Genomic DNA, 6,199 nt, shown 5'->3' with positions numbered 1-6,199 from the left:
GAATCGTTTCCATCGTTATTCGCTCAATTAAGCAGAGCAGACCATTTTGTACTCGCGTTTGTTAGTCGTCTGGCCCGCCGGAAGCGGAAATGTCGATCCCCGGGCGGCGAACGGGCCGACCGATGACTTTTTACGAACCTATTTTTGTTACATGGATACACACACATCTGTTATTTCTGTAGTTATATATATATATATATATACTCGCCCGAAGCTATTGCGATGGCGGGAAAAGGGAGTTTCGTACTCGTCCGGGAAAAGGATGTCCTTTCCTGCCGATACGGCGGCTTTCGACGGAGTTTCCGTGCGCCAACAATACACTATTTATGTATGTTATCAAGAGACGCACAAATATACGAGTAAGTACGACAGAGAGTCTCATTAATTATTTACCCGCCTGTACATATACCACACGGCTCTTATCCCTTGTAAGTTTCATGATCTACTCGCACAATTGCGGAGAGGAAAACAATTTAACATGGACTAACATGGGGGAATTAAAATGTTGGGTATTTAGTTTTTAAAGCTTGAATTTTTTAAGTGTACATTGACTAAGCTTCAAAAGCCAATTTTTCATCTTTTGTATGATGGACTCGTTTTAAAATAACATTTCCTGCGATAAATATTTAATAATAGTTTGTAAAAATGTTACATTAATAATATTTCTAGTGTAGCTTTCATAACAAAACTGCTACGTGCTACGCACTTTCTATAGAGAGACTATAAAGTTAGTTTTTCTCATTTTATTATTTTATATAATTCTTTTTCGTTTTTTAACTACGACAGAACAAAACTTTCTGGCAACGTAAGTACGTTATTTCATTTCGTATTCCATTATAATGCATTGAAAAAAAAAAGAATGCTAATAATCTTTGTATGCGCATTTTGATTGAGTTTTACGTTCGTAGTACAATAAATAAAAACGCACAAATAAAAATAACAACTTTGATTGAGAAAAATTGAATGAGTGTCATCGGAAAAAAAATACGACGTGCGTGAAAAGTGTGTAACTTTTTGATTTTCCTCTTTGCCGCGGGCCGTCTGTATCGGCAGAATTTTACAACTCGTTTCCGCGATCTACGCTGCCAGCGATCGCATCGGGGATACAAACACTTCATCAATTTGCCTGAAATGACGAAAAAAATATATGACAAAGACCGGCGGCGTCATTCCCCCCCCCCCTCGTGCGCTTTAATCGTTACCGCGTTAATCAGCCATCGATTGCAGAATGCATTTGCACGCGCGAAATATTTGTAGTATCATTCGTAGTGCCGTTTAAATTATGGTCGCCTAACAAATCACGTGTAATTGTCTCTGAATACGTATGTGATCATTAATACCGGGCTTTGACTATGACGTACTGTGCAACGTGTGTGCGTGCCGCGGAAATGGGAAACAACAATGGGGGGATGTTCACAGTACTTTTGTTCTTACCCGCGGTAATATATTACACCGTCTGTTTTTATCACAATAAGCCATTATCAGCCGTGTAATTTCATGTACGTTAATAGGAACGTAAAAACAGCTCTCTAAATATTATAAAGCGACACACGTACAAGCGAGCCCGCTACGTGTGCTATCCATTTCCTTTCCAGTGCTCCGTTCTTATACGCGCTTTCGAACTAATAAGTATCAAAAATATTACAAATGCGGCATAGCACCAAGATACATATTTCGTTATAATTAGATCCTTTCGCGTTTATTGCTTCCTCTTATTTCTCTCTTTTTAACAAGGAAGCTGCACTGGGTCAGAGCGATGAGGTCGGGACGAATGTCTCGACTTAAAAAAAAAAAAAAAAGGAGGGAAGGGAAACCTCGGCGCAGGATTCCCGTTGAAGAAATTGATTCGGGCAGCAAAAAGGGACGTGCTACCGGCGGTAATGGTGACGTGTCCCGAATAACTTTCCAACTCTACCATTCACCACGTTCTGCGTTTGCAACGTGTCGCCTGGCGCACCAGCCGTTCGTGACTGCCTCGTAGTCGGGGTTTGCTGCAGTACAGGCGCATCTGTCAGAGCCGCTCGCGGATATTGGAAGCGGGGCCGGCAGAGCCCGTCGGTAGTATAGTCGCTGGCTGCATTCTCGCTTCGCCCTAACAATGCTCGAGAAATTTCGCGAAAATTATCCGAGGGCACACGGGGGAAGAAGTTACGGTCACGTCCGTGGCGAATCGACGATACCCTGCTATACAAATAACATGCCGCGCGCTGACGGGGGAATATTTGGTATTCAATTAAACGCGGTATATTAGCTGTCCAGGGAAGTGAATAAAACAGCGGACCGGAACTACGTGACGCATGTACAGGGTGTTTATTTCGCGGGACGTTCATTCGCGGCGATCATATTTTTCGGAATTTAATAAAACAAAATGCAGAAGGCATTTTGTAATGAGCTGACGTTTGAGGGACGGATGATAATTGAATCTTACGCTGCGATTAATTTTATGTAAACTTTACGTTATCAAAAACTCAATCTTAATTTTCAAGTATTTGAAACTGCGGAAACTAAAAAAGAAATTACTAAAATAGCGAGAATCAATCGAGAATTTCCATTTCTCGTTCAGAGGTTATTTCTCAGGGTCGACGAGGGATGCAAACTGAATGTGATAATAAGCGAACACCCGTAATGTGTGTAATGTGCGCTGCATTTTGCGCAAGTGGATCTCGCGGGAGCGATAACTCGTGACGCGGCGTAAAATTAAACAAGAAACGCTTAAGCAACGTGAAGGAGTCCGAAGAAACGAGGAAAAAAAGATGAAACAAAGGGATTCAAGATTAAAGGAGGGGGGGAAAAAAAAATTAAAGACGGAAAGAAAGAAGATTGCTCGCGAAGGAAACTGCATCCGGATGATGTCTCGCGTTCGAGCCACATTTTTCCCTTGGAAAAGAAAAGTAATATTTCCGTATGATTTACATGCCGGGCGGCAGGTCGCTCGTTAATAATTCAATTTTCAATCTGGTCTTAATGTTCGCCGGGTTTTCCCCAACTTCGTTTCTCCCTCGTTTCCACCTTCATCCGCTCTCTTTTGCGTTTTCGTGCTTTCTCCTCCGTCGCCGTTTCCTCCCCCGTCTCGCGTTCCCCTCCTTCTTCACCCCTTTTCTCTTATTTATTTTTTGCTCTCTTTTCTTTCGTCGGCACTTATCCCGCCGCGTCGACGTCCAGATAAGGACGAAATAAGTACGGCGAGAGCGAATAAATTTTTACATCGCCGTCCGAGTTCGCCGCGTACTTTTCCACGTCTGCGTTTCGTAATCAAAAGCGACGGAATTCGACGGAAGGGAAAGAAAGAACGGGTCTTTTTTTCCTCGCTTTTAATGAAAATTTTATTGTCTAGACGCGAGAATGACAGTCGCGGTATTCGCGTTAATGGCCGCAAGACGTCGAGGAGAGAGTCGACCTTCAAGGTCGAAATGCGAGAGAATTAAGCGGTCGAGGTTGGGCTACTAATTAAAGCATGGCTCGTCGTCTCGAGCGGGATTGGTTGATTCGATTAACTGTAAGCGAAGTTTCACGTCCCGTATCTGGAGATATATACGCGTTACTGTGGCCTAATATCCAAATGAACCGCCACCGGTGCATTACAAAGTGTTATACGATCTATGGGACGCTTGAACGAGTTACCGCTCTGCATCCTAAACTGCCGGAAATAACTCGTATTAATATGCTTCACCTAATTTGAGACTTCGATGTGAAATGGTCTGCGTAGAAACAAGAAAAAGATTTGCATTAATTATTGCAGAAAGATAGGCATATATCTCGCAAAGGAGAGATTTTTCCAAGAGTAAAAAAATTCGTATAGAAACTTTCCCCCATCATTAAATACCTTTCAAATTTATTACCGTACAATGCGATTAAATTCTTAATTATTATATGCTTTTTAATAACTATCTGCTTTGTGCTGTAAATTTTTGTGCAATTTTCGATGAAACTATGTAGCACGAAATATTCTACGCATAACCGGTTTTATAACATCTCTAAAACTGAATTCCTTTACTTTATTTTATTTCGTTTAACGTTACGGTATTTAGTAGCGCTAAGTAATGGAAATATTTGCAGATTGAAAATCGCGATAAATCCGCATTATTGCGGAGAGTGTAAATATTTCTTGTAATGGGAACAACGAAGGTGCGTAACGAACGGTCGTGCGGGCATTTGATCGAATAAACGCATCGATGCGCTTGTAAACTTTGCGTATAAAACTAGACGGTAACAGCCTCGAGCAGTGCATGCATTACATGCCTTTAATCCCTTTACTTGTTCCACTTTTCCAGAGTAATGCAATTTCATAATTGAGCGAGCGTATTCTATATACTTCAAGCATATGCAAAAGAAAATTACACGCGTCCGTGTATGACCGTTATCGTTTCGCGATTAGGTTCATTAGAACCGTTAGAAGAGAATCATCATACCCCAAATTTATCGTCTGAATCTTTAATTTGAGAACGAAAAATGTTAGATGCTAAATACTATTCTTTAATTTATTTCGCAGAATTCTAGCAAAATATAGAGATAAAATAAAAAACTTTACATGTATATACACTGAGAGAAAAAAATACTAAATTCAAAGAAATATTTATTTGAATCTAGCATTTTTTTTCTCAGTGTAGAAAGTAAATAAAAAATGAATATTATACAAAAAATTTAACTAATCTTTTGTTATGCGCATGTTTTGTACCTGTGGATTTCTTAAATCATATCGCCTTTTCAAAGAATCGATCGAATGTATAAATTAAAATAATTAAAAATATAAGAAATTATTAACTGGTATTTATTTTATTAATAATTTATCAAAAAAAGAAAATCAAACAAGTAATAATTAATCAATAATAATAAACAGAATATCGAAATAAAACTGCTATAAATTTATTCTTAAAAATAACATTTTCATTTTTTTATATTAATTAGTATTATTTTATCATATTAATATTATTTATTCTAATAATAAAAGTCACGATGCAATTTAGAAAAATAATAAATTTAATAAAAATGTTAATTTATTGTTTATAATAATTGGAAATGTGTGTATAAAATAAATGTAAAATATTCTATAATATATCAATCTTTTTTATAAAAATATTTTTAAAAACAGTATAAAATTGTATAATTACATTATTATCAATTACATAAATTGACCACATATCAGTTTCTAATTAAAAAAAAAATCGTTAACATGCACAAAACAAGATAGAATTTGTTAAATCTTTCTCTTATGTTTATTATTCATTTCCCATTTATTTCATATTTTTGTCGTTAAATGTTGTTTATACTCTAAGTATAAAACATTGATAAAATATGATTTAAATGACTAGTACGCATTCAGTAATTCTTACTTATAAAATTATAATTAGAATTCTAATCTGGGCTAGCTAATTATGCCATGTGATGCACTAGAAATATACATATCATTTTACATATTTGAAGAACTTGGTGACGCGGAATTTCATAGCTTGGATTTCAAATTTACATTCAGCAATCATTAATGATAAAGATTTAATTCGCGTTTAACAGAGTAAAAGATTATTTACCGTAAGCTACAGCACAAAAATACGACACGTAATCTTTTCGAGACAGTATTTTTGAGGAAAAAAAATTAGGCAACTACTTTGCGAATTGCGAAACTAAATTGTGAAGCGAATGTTCGAGGGATTTCGTTCTCTCGCCGGTCTCGACTCTTCGGAGATTGGCCGACAATTAATCAAGGAAATCCGGATCGTGATCTCGAACGAGATTTTACATCGCACGATCTCGCGTCTCAGAACCCGTTATTAGAAACGAAAATCTAGAGTTCGGCGCGGGATCGATACGGACACAGAGATCACGAGGGTCAACGCCGTGCACGGCGATCGCGTGCCGACGACGGAGCGCGGCGAGAGAGGAGGCACGTCGTACTATACCTTGGGATATACAACACCGCGTGTATGTCGATTCGGCGGCCCTGCTCTCTCTCTCGTCTCAAGGACAAATCGCGGCGGATTTTAAAGGCCGACCTACCGCAGGCCGCGGGACGAATATAAGTTGGCCCGTGGAACACGGAAAAAGTTTGTACTCCGCTTGTCCAATGCGCAAACTCGACCGGTCGTTCGACTCGGTGGTCGGTTTCTTCCCCCTCCCCCCTTGCCCTTCGATGCCGTCCCTGCCCTCCGCTCACCTCGCCCTACTCGATTAACGCGAGCCAACCTAACCTAACCGTGAGAGCAGG

At 39.0% G+C, this 6,199-nt stretch overlaps 1 protein-coding gene across 1 annotated transcript in view; it reads right to left on the bottom strand.

Annotated features, from left to right (window-relative positions):
* The window catches only part of LOC118647927, a 58,420-nt gene that overhangs the window by 50,104 nt on the left and 2,117 nt on the right, over window positions 1–6,199 (bottom strand). The gene's annotated exons all lie outside the window — the stretch shown is intronic.

This window comes from Monomorium pharaonis, chromosome 11 (assembly GCF_013373865.1).
Source record: "Monomorium pharaonis isolate MP-MQ-018 chromosome 11, ASM1337386v2, whole genome shotgun sequence".
Taxonomy (NCBI): Eukaryota; Metazoa; Arthropoda; class Insecta; order Hymenoptera; family Formicidae; genus Monomorium; species Monomorium pharaonis.
Note: the sequence above shows the minus strand (reverse complement) of the source record. Positions and strands in the feature narration are given on the sequence as shown.